This window comes from Vidua chalybeata, chromosome 4, assembly GCF_026979565.1.
Source record: "Vidua chalybeata isolate OUT-0048 chromosome 4, bVidCha1 merged haplotype, whole genome shotgun sequence".
Lineage (NCBI taxonomy): Eukaryota > Metazoa > Chordata > Aves > Passeriformes > Viduidae > Vidua > Vidua chalybeata.
In genome coordinates this window covers 58231724-58251180 of record NC_071533.1, presented here as the reverse complement: position 1 = coordinate 58251180, position 19457 = coordinate 58231724, and positions in this window count along the sequence as shown.

The window sequence follows — 19457 nt, the reverse complement described above, 5'->3', positions numbered from 1 at the left end:
AATTGCCTCATACTTGATTGCTGAAATTCTCGTTGTTTCAACAATTGCATGACAGCTTAAGTTTTTGTCTGCATTGAAAGAGCCAGCATGTTTTCATTGTTCTAAAATTAAATCCAAATAGTTATTTTGAATAAAAACTCAAAATAGTCTACAATTTGCTGAAAGTATGGGAAAAAGCACATTTACACTGCTGCTCTTTTCTTCCAGAATAACAGCTAGTATTTGTGTGGTTTGAAGGTATGCATCTGTTTGAAGGCTGAATACTGGCACATTGCTGACATAACATGCAGTGCAGTAGTGTATCACCTGTCATTGGCTCTAGTGCCACTGCTAATCGCTTTTGAAATAATCCAATGCAATAGACATTGAGGCCATCAATATTTTTCCCATTACTGCAATGCAGAGACCATTTGGATAATGATCACTGCCCCAGAAGAGCAATGACAGAGCTCTGTGCCATCACCCTTTGTCTAGAAGCATTGTGTGCACTGTACATCATTCGGGGTTCTTGAACGGCAGCAGGATAAGGATTACCAGCCCTCTGTTCACCCAGCAACCACTGGCAAGCAGTGTGGTTGAAGAACTGGGCCTTGTCCAGCTGCTAAGTCTTCCTCTTCTCTACATGGAGCAGAGACAAAGTTCAGATGGAGGAAGCAACAGAAAATCCAGTAGGTGCCTTGGGGAAAAGAGAAGAAGCAGCTGGGGTTTCAGTCAAGCAGACAGAAAGGCGTAGGATGGTCACCACCAGCTGTAGACTGCATTCATGTCAACATTAAGCTGCATGCAATGTTTCTCTTAAAAAGCACTTCCCATTTCCCTTCCAGGGCATCTGTTACTGCATGATGTCTTACATATAAAAGTGTGGGAAGACTAGGAGAAATAACTTAGTTGTACCTACAGGTCTGAAGATTTTCTGGCAGCCTAACAGTGAACAGGTAGCAGAAACAGCATCAGGGTCATGATAAGCAAAGGCCAATGTAGATTAACTTTATTCTCTTAAGGAGGTGTGTGAAGTTTAGATTGGAGGTTGAAGACCTCCGATCTAGGAGCACCTCTTTGGACATCATAAGGAATTCTGACAAAGTTTTTCCCATCAGGAAAGAATTGCCCAAGAGCAGCCAAGACCCATAGCAGACTAAAAGACAGTTTCATTGAACTCACACCCAGGAACTGTCCTTCAATACAATTTTATACTTTAAGTTTCAAATAGAATGCAACACAGGAGCAGGATGTATCAGCCACTTAAAACTTACCTTTGTAACTTCAGTCAAACAGTGGAAAAAAGGGAGAGCTGGGGGGAGCTGGCTGTTCTTCTAGTCTGGGTGGATCATCTAAGGGGATAATTTAGTCTCTGTGATATCTAAATCATGGCCTATTTATTTTAAATTCCAATAAAGGGCTAATAGTGCTAATTACAGTAGCAGGGATAGTGATGTGGCTATTCACACACAAAAAACCTGGCAGAGACCAAACTCTACTTTCACATAGGTCAGCAAAAAAAAAAAAAAAAAGAGTGCACTGCACTTCGTCACATCTCATTTGGATTGCCTTCAAAATGCTGAGCTAGAGGCAAAAGGTACCATAGTTCATTTCCAATTTCACATCTAATCCTCTCACCTTTAATTTATTTTAAAAGTTTAATCATAAGTTCATAAAGCTCAGATATCAATTTTTTAATAAAAAAAAATTAAGCACCTGCAGGTAAGGTTTTTAGGAACTCATGGTTGGCCCAAGCTTCATTAAAAATATGGACTCTCACAGTTCACCTTTCTGCAAATGCTACTGTGATAAAATGTAACTTTCATTCCCTCCCTGTTGCTTCAGGCATGTGTCATTTACAGAAAATAAATAGAAGACTTCTATCGCAAAGAAACCATGCTCCACTCGGGGTCAGTGAAAAGCTGCACCTCGCTCTGGACTTTCTGGCAGCATAGTAAATAACTTTCCTGCAGAAATTGTCACTAACTGCTAGAAACCTTAGTACGAATAGTAAAAGTACTCGAGATTTTCTTCGTATACAAATAATGTAGTATTTACAAATAGAGAAACCTTACTAAACCTTCAATTTACTGTCAGTTGATTAAAATGATGATATTAATAGTTCTTCAAATATGTCAGCCAGCTTTGGAATACCAGTTGCTGTAGTGTTCTTGAATTTCCAGAAGTCAAATATTTTGACAAGTCCTTTCTCTAAAGGCTCTTAGAGAAACTAAATTACCAGAAGGATGAAAACTCTTCAGCAGATAAATGATGTGTTAGAGCATAGTAATACATTGTTTTCACTATGGGAGAGAAGTGATCAGATATCTGCACAAGAACTTGCTATCTTCAATATATTCATAAATGATCTGTATAAGGGAATTAATAAAGAGATGGTAAAGTTTGCTGATGACACAAATTACTCAAAACAGTCAATACCTCAAAAGGTGTCATTATACTGAACACTGAGTGATTCAGCAACAAAAAAATATAGACATTATTTAATATCGATACATACAAAGTAACACACATGGGGGGAAGCCTAACTGTACATACACAGGGAGAAATAACAAACAAATAAATAATTTAGTATCACTTCAGCAAGAATCTTAGACTTGTTGAGAACTCTCTGAAAACAACTGTTCAGGGCTCACTGGCAGACAGAAAATATAAACTGAATTAAAAATCATTCTGTAAATATGAAAAGACAAAATATTACACCATTGTATAAACCCAGACTGCATCTGCATTCCAAACACTTCACCTAAGTCTGAATGATCCATGTCCAAAGGTTTATTAGAGGTAGTAATGATGTATGCTAGACAACATAGATAAAAAGCAGTATACTCTTGTAACTGTATGAGGGTGGATGAAAGTACCTTTCAACTTTAAAAGGAGATGAAAAAGAGGAAATAATTGTATATAAAAGAGAATCTAACATAGCTAGTAAGTAAAAAACATTTGCTCACGATTCATCCTACCATAAAATTTAACAAGCACCAAGTATCGCAGTTTTAATCAAACAGAAATATTTTTCCATACAATTCACAGCCACACAGTATAGTCTGTTGTTACAAGATGCTATGGATAACAAAAATATGAATTTGTTTACTAAATAATCAGAACGATGTCTAGAGAAAGGGTTCAGCAAGGGATAATAAATATATGATCCATCTTATCTACGGTTTTAGAGTGTATATTGTGCACAGCTGGAAAATGGGAAAAGTATCATTCTGCGCTTGTTCTGTTCTCACTCCTAAGAAAGAGTTAAGAGACTGCACTCTGTTCTGATTTAGGGTAGTCATTCTTGTCCTATTATTTAGACCCAAAAGCCACAAGTTTCACAATCTAATTATATCTGCTTTCAATAACAACTGAAATTTGACTTCTATTTTCAGCACCAGGCAGGAAAACCATTAATCCTCTTTTGCAATAAATAGAGTCTGAGCAGTGCTGGCACAATGATTAACTCCTTGCAGCAATTCTGCATATTCTGTACTGCTGCAGCAATCCCTTCTGACTGCAGAACAAACTTCACTCCCTACTTACTCTTCTTCACCTGACTCTGTATCCTATTGATCTCTCATCTTTCTATTAATTATATTTATCATTTTGTACTTTCCTGATTCTTGTATATAAAAACTTCTGTGTTCTCTTAGACATGTGACAGAATATTACATGTAACACTTAGTCATATTGCATTGTATTTAAAAGCAACATATCCAATTCTTTTTACATTCTGTAGTACAATTTTATTTTCTGCATTGACTTTAATTCAGCTTTGTCTCCTTGAAAATTTCTGAGTGCAAAAAAGTACAGATAATTTCCAGGATGTCATAGATAGATAGATAGATAGATAGATAGATAGATAGATAGACAGACACATATATATGGGTAAAGTATTTTCAACATCATATTCACCAAACTATTTATATCAACAGTTTTATTGATCAGATATTTACATTCATTTTTATGGTTCGGAAAATGAGGTTTTAATTATAAAATTAGTACCCATGTGGCTACATGAAGCTGCAGTTCAAAATGGGAGAGCTCAGTGAGCTGCAGCATGCTCAAGCTCTAAGGCAGGGCTGTTCCTCAGCACCAAGGAGAAAGAAAGGTGAGCAAAATCAGCCCTGTCCACTTCTCTCCCCAAAGCAGGCTTATGCACAAATTAAATTGGAGAAAAAAAAACAAGAGCTATAGATAATGGCTGAGTTTTTTAATAGAGCTTATATGCTTCACTTCCACAGCATTTTAATGAAATTGGAATGCCTAATTCTTCTGGGTTCTTTTAAAAACCCAGTCCACATCACCAGGCACATAAACTATGACTGAATGCTGTCTTTTAACGTTTCCAAGTCACAGGACAGAAGAGCCACATTCTGTATTAATTATAAACTGCATTTACAACAACCAAGTGAAGTGCAAGAAGGCCTGGATTAATGCAAAATACCCATGATTTGTAAGAGCTGTAGCTCCCAACTGCCTTCAGAACACAGAAGGCGAGTGAATAAGCACCAGAAGGCTGTTATCAGAATAAATCAAAAATCCATTTCCAGAAACTTTAAAGCCTTCAAAATACTGGCTTTACAGCAATAGAAACAGTGATACAATAAATGCATATTTAGCGTCTATATCTTTTTGCATCAACAAATCCAAATCTGCTCTGCACAGCCTGCATAGATATGTTTGTCACGGCACAAAGCTCTTTGAGCAACAACGGCCAAGAGGACAGGTTGGTGGCAGACACCTTGCAGAGTAGCAGTCCTCCAGAGACACTTCAGGAACACAGGCACTCTGAAGAACATCATCATAATCCAAGCTGACCTAGTTCAATTTACTCACTTTGAATAAACAACCTTAAAATACAAAGGTTTTCTGACACTTAAGAAAGAAAATGGTCCTTCTAAATTCTGTTTATCCTCTAGAGTTTGGGGAAAACAAGGTGATTTTTAGGGTTGGAGGCTGTTATAACAAGGCCAGATGCAGAAACTAAATAGGGATACCAGGCAGTGTACAAGTCTAATCTGTTATATGTATTATTTTCAGCACATTTATTTTTTGAGAAATTGATTCTGATGGTTTGATTCAACGCTGTGTTAGCACACTCTGCTTCTTCATTTTGATAATTAATGGCAAGCTTCTCAAATGTTGGCTGAAAATTTTCCTAGGCAGATTTGGTTTTTTTTTTTTTAGCTTGGCTTCGTGAGAAAATGAAGCTTGCGTGCATCACACCGTCTCTCTGTCATGTTTGTTCAGCTTCAAGTGAACTGAACAGCGTAGTCATTTTTTAAGTAGGAAAATCTTACAACAGACCTGTGCAAAATTCAGCACATCATGGAAGGCAGCTCCCAAAGTCATTAATTTTTCTGCCAGCAAAGACGAGGAACAGTTGATTAAGTTCATCTGGTAGCAGCTGCTGACCATGCTGGACACATACAGGTTGGCCACCTTGCATGAATGCACCTCCAGAACAGTATCTGCTGTGTCATTCCCAGTTGTTAAGCCAAGCAATGGTAGCTAAAAACCATAGAATAATGAGGAGCTAGGGTTAAGTGAGACATCTCACTATGAGGACACAGAGAGATTGGAAAGTACCATGGAAGAGAGCACTTCAGTGGGATGAACACAAATGTCTTGCACTCCAAAGAGACAAAGCCAGAGCAAACCAGTTCTCTTTAGTTCTGCCATTCAAAGAATGATCTGGATTTGTTGGGTTTTCCCTTCATCTCTCTCAATCCATCTATCTCCAGTTTTCCAGCTGGACTTTTCCTTGCAGCTCCTACGTACAAACCCCTACTGAGGCGTGAAGAGTTATAGATAGGTACTCAGCCACCTGGGAGACAATGGGTACAGGATAAGCCCACAATTAGCATATATGTATCATAAGCTAATGTTATATGTGGTGCAAAATGACATATGATAAATCATGGAATAGATGGTTTATCACAGGTAGGGTGATTCTGCAATAAGCCAATGTTTATTTACAGAAGTGCCAGTTCCACTTGCACACAACCAGCAGCATCTGAAAAGGTGTCCCCTCAACTGGACACACAAAAAGAATACATAAGGGCTCATATCAGAGGGATGCTGCCTTTTCTTCACATGCTTAAGAAGAAAACACGCTGATGTTGATGAAACAGCAGGTCTATTTTCACAGCTTTGCAGGATGATAGCAGCTGCCTGTTGACAGCTTCCTGAATGGAAAGGAGGATCTTTTTGAAGCACAGAAGTACTTTCACATGCATATAACAGAGTCGTTTAAGAGCAGAAACACCTGCCAGCACAGCCACCAAGCAGAACCCTGGCAGACCTGTTTGCCTCTTAGATGATGATATATAGTTTGGCTTCCAGGATCTCCTGACATCCCCTTTCCACCCACTACCATTTGCAATTCAACAGAACCAAAACAATAAGCAAATCTATTGTATCCTCCCTCTCTGATAGTGCAGTGTTAGTAAAGTTTCTTATTTTTGCTTTGGAGGAGTTGGTTTTTTAAACAAAAGCAGTGCTGCAGAAAGAAAGCTAGACTCTAAATAAAAGCTGCTGCAAGCACAACACATCCTTTGTTAGCTGCTGCACACAGACAGCAAAGCAGCACTCAGGAAGCTTGAGTGGCAGCTCTGCAACTCCGTCAAGCATCCCGACTGGTAGCAGCCCTTTTTGAAAAAAGAACCAGTATTTGTAACCTACAACTCTTACTGCAGCAAGAGTAAGCAATAATTCAGGATTTAAACCAGAACAGACAACCTCCTGTTTTGTGTGTGGCATAATGGTTCATCTGTTTACCATTGCTTACCACAGTGAGCTGGGTTATGCAAAAAAAAACCCCAAAGGAAACCCCCAAAAAAGCCAAAATAAAATAAAACAAAAATCTGTCTTGAAGAAATTAAGCTAATAAGAATTCTAAAAAGGACTCTGATGCCTCTCCTCCAGTAATGATATTGAGTTATTTATATTAGATATGCCCAAATTATCATAATTATGATCTCAGATATGCCTAGGTGTTGTAATGAACAAGAAAGAAAAAAGAGCTCAAAGCCCTGAAACTGTCTGATCCCCCAGCCAGCCAGAAGATAGCAGCTATATGAAAGAGAGGACTTCCCTGCAGAGAAGAGCCCTGGTCTCTCCAAGGTTTTACAACCAGCCCTGTCTGCTCCTGAGGCTTCAGAGTAAAATGAAATTAAAAAAAAAAAAAATCCAGAATTAACCTAGAGAATCAGCATCTCTCCTCCTGGAGGGAGCCAGCTGTAGCCCTGAAGCATAAGACTGAGTTTTTTTAGTCTTATCTTAAAGCAGAGCTGAATATGAGAAAATGTTGTGGTCAGTGAGCGCTCTCTGTTTTCTTTAAGAGTTATAAAAAAATGGAGTGAGAAAACACAAATTCACAGATGTAAAGATTGCACAGAACAAATGACCTCCGCTGCCATCCACAGAGATGCTGCCAAGCCTGTTCTCAGACTCAGATTAAAGGGTATCCAATTGGATTAAATTCCTAGCAATGGCAAATTTACCACCTACCTACACTGGGAAATTATTTCTACATGTAATCACCCTCACTGCATCTTTATAGTGATTGAATTTTTCAGGCTTTGGTTTCCGGCCATTGGTTCTTTTCTGGTTTGTTTCTGCAAGACTGAAATCTATACTTGATTTAATTGTTCTTTTGTTCCTAATACATTGGTAATGTCTTCTTATTGTCTTAAGCTCTACTGGCCAGTAATAATTCCTTATTACCTTTATCTTCTCCAAAATGTCATTTACATTGTGTAGATTCAATTTTCATTCTCAGTTATGCCCCTCTTTTCCATACTTAACATTGATTTCTTGTTTAATTATCACCTTTGTGCCTTCTTTACTAGGCTAGCTTTCCTCTCCAAGGTAACTTACTCATCTGCTCATTAAAGCATAACCCAGCAGGATTTCCTTGAGAAGTCACACTTTCTATTAAAGCTTCCCCTTTTAGCACTCTGTTAGGGAAACAAATTGTTCTGATGAACTGGTCGATTTTATGTTTCACATAATTCTGCCTGGTGCAAAACCTTTGTTTCCACAAAGTAGAGATACTGCAGTATCTGAGAGTTTTTGGCTATCAACAGCCAGTGTTCTGCTTGGTTCATCACAAAGTCCAACAGAGATTTATTTCATGCTTGATGCAGATATTTCCATATTACAATATCCTTGAGATTTTCTTCAGAGAGAGGAGAGGAGAGGAGAGGAGAGGAGAGGAGAGGAGAGGAGAGGAGAGGAGAGGAGAGGAGAGGAGAGGAGAGGAGAGGAGAGGAGAGGAGAGGAGAGGAGAGGAGAGGAGAGGAGAGGAGAGGAGAGGAGAGGAGAGGAGAGGAGAGGAGAGGAGAGGAGAGGAGAGGAGAGGAGAGGAGAGGAGAGGAGAGGAGAGGAGAGGAGAGGAGAGGAGAGGAGAGGAGAGGAGAGGAGAGGAGAGGAGAGGAGAGGAGAGGAGAGGAGAGGAGAGGAGAGGAGAGGAGAGGAGAGGAGAGGAGAGGAGAGGAGAGGAGAGGAGAGGAGAGGAGAGGAGAGGAGAGGAGAGGAGAGGAGAGGAGAGGAGAGGAGAGGAGAGGAGAGGAGAGGAGAGGAGAGGAGAGGAGAGGAGAGGAGAGGAGAGGGAGAGGGAGAGGAGAGGAGAGGAGAGGGAGAGGGAGAGGAGAGAGGGGAGGGGAGAGGGAGAGGAGAGGGGGGAGGGGAGAGGGAGAGGAGAGGGAGAGGGAGAGGAGAAGGAGAGGAGAGGGAGAGGGAGAGGAGAGGGAGAGGGAGAGGGAGAGGGAGAGGGAGAGGGAGAGGGAGAGGGAGAGGGAGAGGGAGAGGAGAGGAGAGGGAGAGGAGAGGAGAGGAGAGGGAGAGGGAGAGGAGACCCCAGGGAGGTATCACACCTGTAGTCCCTATTCTAAGAAACATCAGAAGTATATTAAACAAAAGTATCATTGCAGTAATGTGTGAGTTTGAAGGAACTCCAGAATATTTTGTGGCTTGTTACAGCCTCCTCCTGAGGGCAGAGTTCAGGGTTGGGAGAGCACAGGTCCAGCTCTCCAAAAGAAGGAAAGAACTAAAACCAAGTCTCCCATACTGGGGGTGAAGGCTGAAGTCATGGGGCTTTAGGGTAAAACCCTTTTCTTCCAGAAGTTTTGTGAACTTCTGTTCCTTGCTTTCATTATATGTAGTCAAAAAGTAAATAGTATTATTGAGGTTAAAGGAATCACAAGCTGAACACAAGCCAGCCTCGTGCTGTTGAAGGAATGAAAGCAGCTGGTGTTGTAGGCTTCCTCAGTATGTCTGCAGCCAACAAACAAAATGGACATAGCAATTCCATTCTCCCCACCACTTCCTAGGCTACACCTGGAATATTGTGTCCAGTCTTGGTCTTTTTACCTAAAAAGACATACTAAAAAATTGGAGATAATCTAGCAGAGGGCCGTCAAGCTGATCAGAGGACTGGAGACCTTGACAGATGAAGAAAGCTTGAAATAATTGGGCTGGTTCAGCATGAAGAAGAGACAATTGAGGGTTGAACACCATTTTCTAACACTTAAATTGTTGTTACAAAGATGACAGAGATTCATTTCAGCAAGATGCCCAGTGCCACAAGGCAATAGGCTGCTTCAGGGGAAACCCATTTCTGTTTAAGAAGAAATTCTTCACCGTGAGAGCAACTTACCCAGAGAAGTGGGGAACTCATCGGTCTTGACAGGCCTTTGATTACCTCATTGAGGGTCCTGCTTTCAACAAGAGCCTAGGGCAGATAATCTCCAGAGCTCCTTTCCACACCAGGTTTTTCTATATTATTCCATAACTATCAAGGTTTTGTTCTGACTAGAAAACACAAAGCAAACAAAAATACTCAGTGCTGCTAGAAATATATAATTTTCAGTTAGAACTTCAGACAAAAAAACAGACTTGCTGTGTAGTTTTAGTTGAATTTCATCACTGTCTTCTGTCTCCATTCACCTTCACTGAGGGTTTTCTAAGATACTTCTATAAACTTGGTCAGTAAACACACAAAAAATTTGCTGATTTTGATGTCTTGTATGTTGCACCTTGAACTGTTGATGGGCATTTATTCAATGCAGTCCTATTTATGTACAAACCATATATATTATATGCTGTTTCATTGAACACAGTAGGAAGCAAACAGCAGGAGACAGATTCCACACTCACAGTTTCAATCACCTCTTTCTCAGGGTCACATTGCAAGCAGACCTCAGGCTGATGGACTTCCTTGCTCCTTTTTCTAAGCATGTCTGCAATGCGCTGCCCCTTGCACAAATCCACACAACCACAATAAAATTGATCTCACTATTTTCAGAACACCTAAAAAGTTCCTCAGATACTCTAGCTAAGGCTCTACTATGACTAGCACACTGCCTGCTCTGGAGAGAACAGTTCAGGACTGGAAACTATTGCTAACTAAAAAGAAATTTAAATATTATGTTTCAGTGCGCTTGCAGAGCAGGCCTGAAACAGCTGCAGAGTGATGCGGTAAAAATGCAAAACCACATACTTATATCCTTCTAAAACACTTATCAAACCATTTCACGACACCATGCAAAGTCCTCTAGTTTACATTAATTAAGAATAAATAACAGAGTTATACTGGTAACCAAAACCAGACTCATCTTCCATTTGCAATGTTTCAACAGTCAGCTCACAGGAAAGATTTTTTTGGACTAATTCCACTCATTTACCTTGGGTGAATATATTGAATGAACATACAGGGATATGCTTTGATGAAAAACCTAGAAATTCTACAGGTGAAAAATAAGAAATAAAGAAAATGGCACAGCCATGCTTCCTTGTAAACTGCTTTACTTAAAATGACAGATTGTATGCTTCATAAATGATAAAAATATTAGTTACACATGTAACTAACATGAAAAAAAAAAGTAAACAGTATTTACAAGACTGAAGGCTGTATTTTCAACTCTAAAATAGATAATAGCAAATAAAAAAATAAGAAGCAGGAGGGAAGCACTACCATTGTGTGCAACACTACCCAGGGCAAACCCAAATATTCTGGTTATCACAGCAAGGTATCACCTTGCTGTCCCCTTCTAATAAACTTGCCTTGAAAACATATTATTCAATGGGGGCCCTTGCAAAGTGTCTCTCATAAAAAGCTTGTAATGAGAAATATGAAAACCAAAATCTTCTCCATGCTTCAAATACAGCAAGAAGAGCATGCTTTTGTTCAGCTCTTGCTGTAATTCTCTCATTAGTAATACCACTGCTGACAACACTGATGTCCTTACTTAAGAAAGATGTTTGAAAACTTGAAAGAAACTGCAAGAAAAACTGGTGATACAGAAATCTTACCTTACGGTTAGAAACTAAAGTGCCTCAATGAGATTTGCTTAACAACTAAAGAGGGCTGAGATACCTTGATCCCAGCCTTTAAGTACTTTCATTGAATACTGTCCAGCACTAAAGGCTTTTTTAACCCTGCAAAGATTGAACAAGCCAAAGCTAAATTCAGACCACAAATAAAACACTTCACATGAACAGTGAGTGTTGGTATGGACTCTTTGTTCTCTGAACTCCTTAAATATGAACAAGACATTTTTCTAATGAAGTTCACCTTGGTCTTGAAGCAAGACATACAGTGCGATGCTCTGTGGTCAGTGCTAAGGCTGGACTGGATTACACCACCAAAATGATTGAGGTCTTCTCTTAAAGTCTATGCAGCAATTACACTGAGACATGCTTGTAATTTACTCTAAGAACATTTTGTAAATAATTATTAGTGTTACTACACCCTTACTGACCTACCAAAAGTTATTTTCACGTAAATGGGCTACCTTAGTAAGGAACATTTTGACTACTGTCCTAGGACTCATATATTTAGGAACTAAAATTTAACTGGGACATATGAAAATTCATATATAGCAACTCAATGGCTGATTTGATCAGTGTTAACTCCTGAGGTCCTACAGAGACTAAAAAGTATTCAACTAATTCTCCAGTGTCCTATTTGCCTGAAGCCCCAGCTGCTTTTTATTCTTAGGGAGCTACCAGTGTATTCTACCAGTGTTTAGCTATTACACATATTAGTTTATGAGGTTCAGCAAAGAACAAGGCTTGTTTATCAACCTTTCACTAAACCCTTCACAAACTCAAACACTGGCAAGAGAATAAGAAACAAAACGCACATAAGTGTTATCAGGAATCATATATATTTATTACTTTCCAATTTCCCCAGCCCTTGGTAACCATTGAATTTTCATTATTTTCATTGATTTGATCACCTCCTTTTAGTTAGAACATGAATAAGCTGAAAAGTAAAGAGCCAAAATAAAATTCCTTTTCATAAAGCATTTGTCCCAATACAGAATTCACCTGCATAATTACGCCCCTATAATTCTGCTGGTATAACTCCCCATGTGGACACTAGAATTCTACAGGCATTCATGCAAGATTAAAAAGCATCCACAAGGCATAATTATACCACTCTAGTCTCTGGTAAATTTCCTCTAATAAAGACGACCTTTCAATGTTGAAAAGGAAATGTTATATGGGAGGAAAGACAGAAAGGAAAAGCCCTTTGATTTCCTAATGTAGAAATTTTATGAGTTTTCTGCTCTTTAGCTACAACCTGCTGTAAGCATGAACACAAAAAAAAATTACAACTGTGAAAACAAAGGTTCTTTGGATGATGCATTTTGACTGACCACCAGTCAAAGTACACTGACCTGAAATGATATCACAATTACTCAAGGTCATTTGCCAAGTTTTGGGAATTTTTAAAGATCTATGTCATCTTCCCTCTTAATATCATGGATACAATTGATTTGTGATGTACATGTTCCTCAGCTTCTGCAAGATATACTTAAGCAGCAAACTGTTTTGTGCCATTGCACATTGCCATTGCATAAAAATGGATCTGAGCTCTCAGTACCATAATGAGAGAAGAAATGACAAAATTTCAGTAGGTTTGTACTCTCTGTGAAAAAGATGAAGGCAACAATTCTGCTCTTTCCTTAGCTCCTTCACCTTGTAGCTATGTGGTTAGAAAAGCACTTCCAGCGCTCGGTTAGATAAAACCTACCAAAAAAGTAAGCATATGAAAATAGAGGAGTTGATGGTTACAGCATCCAAACAATCATAATTCTTTTATATATGGGCATAAAGGGTTAAAAAAATAGAATCTACTGAAATAAACTAAATTTAACTCCACATTTCCCTCAGGTTCTCATTACAGAAGCAAATTAAGGTTGTCTGGATGGCATTCAACTGTGTGTTTTCTTTTTTAATATGTTTCATTTTATTGAAGTGCAATATTTTCCCTACATTTTCTAGGTTTCAATTATTTTTTATAGCTAATGGAATTCTAAAATATTTTAACATTAATATTCTAATACGTTTACTTTTTGCATAGTTTCTTGGCAAAGATTTTTTCTTTGATTTCTTTTCTTTACTATTATTAAGAATGTTATACATGAGCATTAAAAAATAATCATGTGGATAACATGACCTTTAGAACCAAAATATATGGGGCAAAATTAGCATATTGCTTTTCAATGTCTTTGTATCATAATTGCATGAACGTTCAAAAGTCATGAAGCTTAACATTGATTTACAATTCATCATCAGATCAGACATGTAAATTATTATGGGAGAACTCAAGATTTCTTGTTTCTGAGTCCCAGCTAGAGCTAGGCATATTTAGAAGGAGGAGGGAGACCCACAGGAAAATAAGTGAAAGCTTCAGCAGAGTCAATCTGCACTGTTCAGAAATATAACTTAGTAGGTTAAAAAACAATCGAAAAGCCAGGAGTGGGGAAGGCAGCTGGGACACGACTAAAACCAGCCAAGTGTTGAGAGAGCCTTCATTTGCTGTATGGCAGAGCTGAGTTCAATTCTGCACTACATCCAGGCCTGCCCCTTTTCCCTCCCAGAGGGACAGCCTCATCACCGGACAAATCTCATCATTCCAGCCATGGATGATGGAGCATTTCCTAAAAGATGCTGCATGCCCTCAGCAAATGGGAAAGAGATCATCCTACCCCTCAAGCATGCTGGCTGCTCCTGACTAGCTAAACTCTGATATCCCTTGTGGCCAGCCCAGAGCTGTTGACCCCACCTTGACTACTGGATATATCATCATAATTACTCACAATTATATGGTTAATATAATTTTTAATTTTAATCTGTGTTTCTTCAGCTCTAGACTGACTAATTTTAGTTCTATGCTAAATCTGAAGACTCTGCACTGGTAATTTCTGAGATAATTCCATATTAATTAAAGCAGCATATTTCTTGCAGAATCTGTTGAAAATAATTTTACTGAAACAGTGGGTGGTGGTGTAAAACTAGTGAGCATCCATCTTACACTCAAAGAGAAAATAAGGTCAAGTACAAGAGAATGTATTTTCACATATAAATCAGAGAGGTTGCCTTTGGTTTTTGTACAACACAGATGCTATGGTTCAGAAGGGGAACCTGTTCCTCTATTACTTTTTTGAGTTGAATAAGTAAGCTTTAATAAATTTTCTTGCAGCAATTGAAAGCAATTTTTAATAGCCTGCTGAGGTACAAACATATACTCCTTCTGTTTGAGTTGCTACATGATCTGTACACTCCTCCAGGGGGGCAGACCTTGTAGCTACAGACATATACTTGCTTCCTCCTGCTGCATCTGAGATCAGGGCTACCTGCAGGATTCAGTGAATGCTACTTCAACACCTCGTTGCCCAAAAATTTTCAGTTTCCTTGGGTCTCCTACCTCATCCCCTACATGCAGTCACACTAGAGTATTCCACCCTTCAGAACTGATTATTCTATCACTGGAAGCACCACACAGTTATTCCTAGCACAATCCAGGTCCATGAGCTTCTGGAGACCTAGCCAGTGATCACTGAAATAATACCTTAAAGTTTCAACTTGCCTCCTACACCACAATATTCAGGTACATAAATATAGGCTGAACATTTGTGCAATTAGTAGAGATGTCTCCTGCATTCTGTAAAGTAAAACCCAAACTTACTCACAGAGCTGTGAACAACACCTTCATGTTTGGTAAATAGTGGCAGCTGCATCTGTACAGTGCATAGAAAAGGAGATAATACTGTGTTCTGGCTATAGTAGCACACACTGCTGCAGAAACCCTTCTTCTGCCCACAGCACATAGGAAAAACCAGCAGTAAAATCTTAGCACTCACAGAATTTTGGTTTATGTTCTAGTAATGTGACTAAATTAACCAGCCATATTATAAGGGCTGTCAGAAATATTATCTGATATGCAAGTGCACCAGCAACAACACAAGCTTTAAAAGCTTAAAAGCCATTTTGAGAATTAAACAAAGATTGACAGTATCTCTATTTTATAGTGCCAACTTTTTGAACACTTTGCATTTGTCAAGAAACATATGATGGTGCTGGCAGCAGCTCCCAGTTAGCACTGATTCCCTTTGTGAAAGCCACTGCCTAAACAAAGAACTAGATATGGTCTCATCGTCAACAAATTTGAAGTGTCTCTGCTCTACTGGTGAATTATTGCTATCCTGTAGAAAGAGTGCAGAATTCTGCAGCACACAAAATAAGCTCTTCACAGGTTTTTTTGGCTGTTCACATGAGCTATTCTATCACTTTTCAGCAACTCCAGCTTACATTATATCTACAGACTTACAGTAAGCTGAGATAGTCACAGTATTTAAACCTTCAAACAATCTATGCTGCAAATCTGCCAGCCTCCTGTTCGTCAGAACGTTTCATCTCAGCTAAAAATTATCAGTTCAGAGGGATAAGAGCACAGAGGTATACAGATGACTGTAATGCATTCCACCAGACAACCTTTATGAATTTTTTAGCTGAACTTTCCTCTCTCCTTGTTGTTCTTGCCAACCACATGCAGAACATTTTAGAGACAACAGCAATTCCTTGGAGGTTTACACGTACTATTCAATTCCCAACAATAAAAAATAAAATCTTTTTTCTAAACCAAGATTCATCTCATATTTTTCTTAATTTTAAATTATAACTAGCATCCAGTACTTGCACTGCAGAGCTGAGAAGCTAGCAGAAATTGCCACATTCAATTAGCACAGCAAAAGTAGCAAACTAGAAATAGGATTCCATTCACTTTAATTCACTAGTTGGTTGCCACAAATACTCATCTGTAAAACACGGAATTCTGAATACTCTAGACATTATTTTCCTTTCATGAAGATGTTTGTTTACTTTGGCAGCGATTCTCCTGGGAGAAAGTCTAATGACTACTACTACCAAAAAAACCAAAACAAAAAAGAAACAGAAACTGCCACTAGCAAGCAAGAGAATATTAGACTAGTGTGCTGGTTAAACTCCAGGGTACAAAGGAGAAAAAACAGAATAGATCACTGCTTTGCATTCTTGTGACCAGAACCTATATCCTTCAAGTTTAGCAGGCTTTCATGACGGAAGCCAGACTTTGAATAAAGCAAGAAAGCTGCCCATCTCCTGTGAATTTTAAGATTTTTAACATTAAAAACAAACAAAAACATAACATGAGGGTGGGAATAAGAGAACAAAGCAAACTATTTCAATCTCTGGTATTAATATTTCCCACTGCTTTTAATTTCATTTCAACACACAGTTGTTTTCTAAGAAAGGGTTTTTTACCCAGTTTTGTTATATCTGGGTAAGTAATTATTTTTTTTAATGAGAAAAATCCCCAGGAGAAAAGGTAAGCTACCATAACTCAACAGTCTGTTCACTGCTGAAAAAGACTTCCCTACCTCCTTCCTAAGGGTGCATGACTATTATTTTTAGAGTTTAAAAAAATCAAGAACAGAACAGTGAATGAAGCACATTGTTATAAATCTTCAGCCCTCTTTTTCCTGTGAAATGTCAAACCTCATCATCTGCTTTTCTATATGAATAACCTGCAGTCCCAGACTGTTTACCATGTTTCCATGGGAGGAAAATGCCATTAACAAAAAGTCAGCTTTAGGGTTAAGAGGAAGCAGCTCTAGCAAAAGCATGGTGTATCTGAATGGTGTATTTTGTTACCAGTTAGAACAATGTGCTGTTCCTGGAATACATATGCAAGATCATGTCACAGTTTAGGCTGAGCAATAAAGCAGGCACATGTCAGAGACCACTGGACAGCAGACCACGTACTTCCCTAAATATCCTGATCCCAGGGAAGATTGAGCAGATCTTTAGCAGAACCCTTGCAAGCACTGCAGGACAGACAAAGCTACCTAGCTAGAGAGGGCTAACAAAAACCCTGGGAAAAGAAGTAGATGTGAAAACAAGAAGGAATGGTGAAACAGCCAGAGAAAACAAGAAACAGATTTTTTTTTAATATTTTTTGTTGTTGTTGTTGTTGCTGCAGTGCTTTGGAAAAGAGGTCAAATGAAGTAGTAAATCATTGCAAATGGTGAAAGGCCTATAAATATTGTGGGCTGTGGAAAGAACAACTTGTTGCATTACAAGAAGGCAATGAGTCTCTGCTATGCTGAGCCAATCCACAAAAGGTTTTTTGATGTCAATACTATCTGCAACACTTACTTTAAACTGTAACATGCAAAAAAATAATCAAAAAAGCTGTGTTTAGTATTGGAATGAAAGCAAAGATAGTTCTAATGTGCACATCTAATTGCAGCCCATATTCAAAATCACAGGCATGGTGATTTTCCAACTAGCTAATAGAAGGGAAAGAGCAGATTCTACCACTGGTCAGAGCTATTTTGTTTTGTATACATTAGGCTCCTGATATTCTAGTGTGTGTGCCCATTTACAAAATGAGGAAGCGCTGAAATAGCTCTGTGTACATATCAAGTCTACATACCATATTTAAGTTTCATGTCTTATGGTGTGTTCACAAAAACTGTAAGACTTGTTAAGTGATATCTGAGCATTACAAAGTATGGATCCTACCCCACAAAATAAGACAGACCTTTTAAGAGGAGCTAAACCCACAGACCACTCTGAAGTGCACAGCATTTCAGTACAGTCCCATTCAGTTCTTATAACTGCTAAAGGTTTTACTGTTCAAGCAAAAAAAAAAGAACAGTGAGCCAAAATCCATTCTCATATAATAATATCCTGTTCCTAACACTGGCCAATAGAAGATGCTATTCTCTTGGGTTTATAAAAAGAAAGAACTTAAGCTGTGCATGGCAATATCTAGAAGAGATGATAACCACTCAGGGGCAAAATCACTACCTTGATGATCTCTTTCATGTCACGCAAATGGCAGCCATAGGCTGCTCTGTAACCCTTACAGTTTGTCTTTATATAGTTATAATTATTTTATATAGGTTAATGTGATTTGTCCTTATACTTTCCATTCTATAGCACTGGTGGTTAAACTCACTACACAAAATTTAACACCCACTGCATGATGCAGAACACCAGACAATATGATCGTTGTCTTTCAGGCACCAACAAATCCAGGAGAGCTGTCAACCCTGGCTCTACCACAGGCCTCCCAGGTGAAGTCAATGTCTGGCACATTTGTTGGAATGAATATACAGAAACAGGTTGATTAATAGCTGCAAAAACAGTAACTTGGTTCTACCATACTGACAGCTTGCTTTGCAACATCTGTTTTTTTCAATTTAGATATTATGTACAGTGATATTGCATATGGCTTGGCATTTCTAATGTTTGTTGTCTAGTCTAAGGAACTCATCCCAGCTCCATGACTCTCTAGCTTCTTCAAGTCACTCAGGTGAGGCATGGCTCTGCCAGCATGCTCCCCTCTTCAGGCAGTCTTGCTTCAGTAACCATCAGGGAACATGGAGCCCAAGATTCTCAGTACACTCTAAAGTCTGGAAAGGCGAATTTAGGGAGTTCCTGTGTTGCAAATAGGCGAGGCACCTGAAAGAAGCATAACACACACTTAGCTTGTTCTTACACATTTATTTAGGCATTTATTTTCAGACAATATTACCCTCCAACTAGTCTAATCCAAAAAAAGCTCTCAAGCCTTCCCTAGAAAAGCTAAGATAAAAGAAAGCAGGAAGGAATCAAGGGATTACAAGGGAGAGAAAAACATTAATGCAAGAGGGTGTAAAGGCCAAATTGTCAAAAATCAAGAAACTGGAGGCTGGAGAGAGAAAACAAACTGCCAAGGACAGGCCTCAGCACTTCTTGATGGCACCAAGGTTCCAGGTAGGAAACTTGACTTGGCGGAGGAGAAGCCAGAACTTGTGGCCTCAGCACACAAGGGGTTTTGTATCTGAAACAGAAGACCATGCAGGATGCTTCTTTTGATGCTTGGTACAACTGTTCTTGCTTGTATTAGAGTCAAGTAGCATGTGCCACAGGACCAGGGACCACCAAAGACCTACTGAATTCTGCAGTAAGACAGCCAAAACCTTTCCTCGTAATCAACAGAGAGATCAGGTTTCTCTCTCTAAAAGTACCTTTGTTAGGGGATGAATCATCCTTTGCTAGCACCTGTCTTGTGTTTGTGGAACATTAGGCAGCTAATGCAGAGTGGACACTTGCTTTTTACATGATTAAAAATAGATGATCTTCAC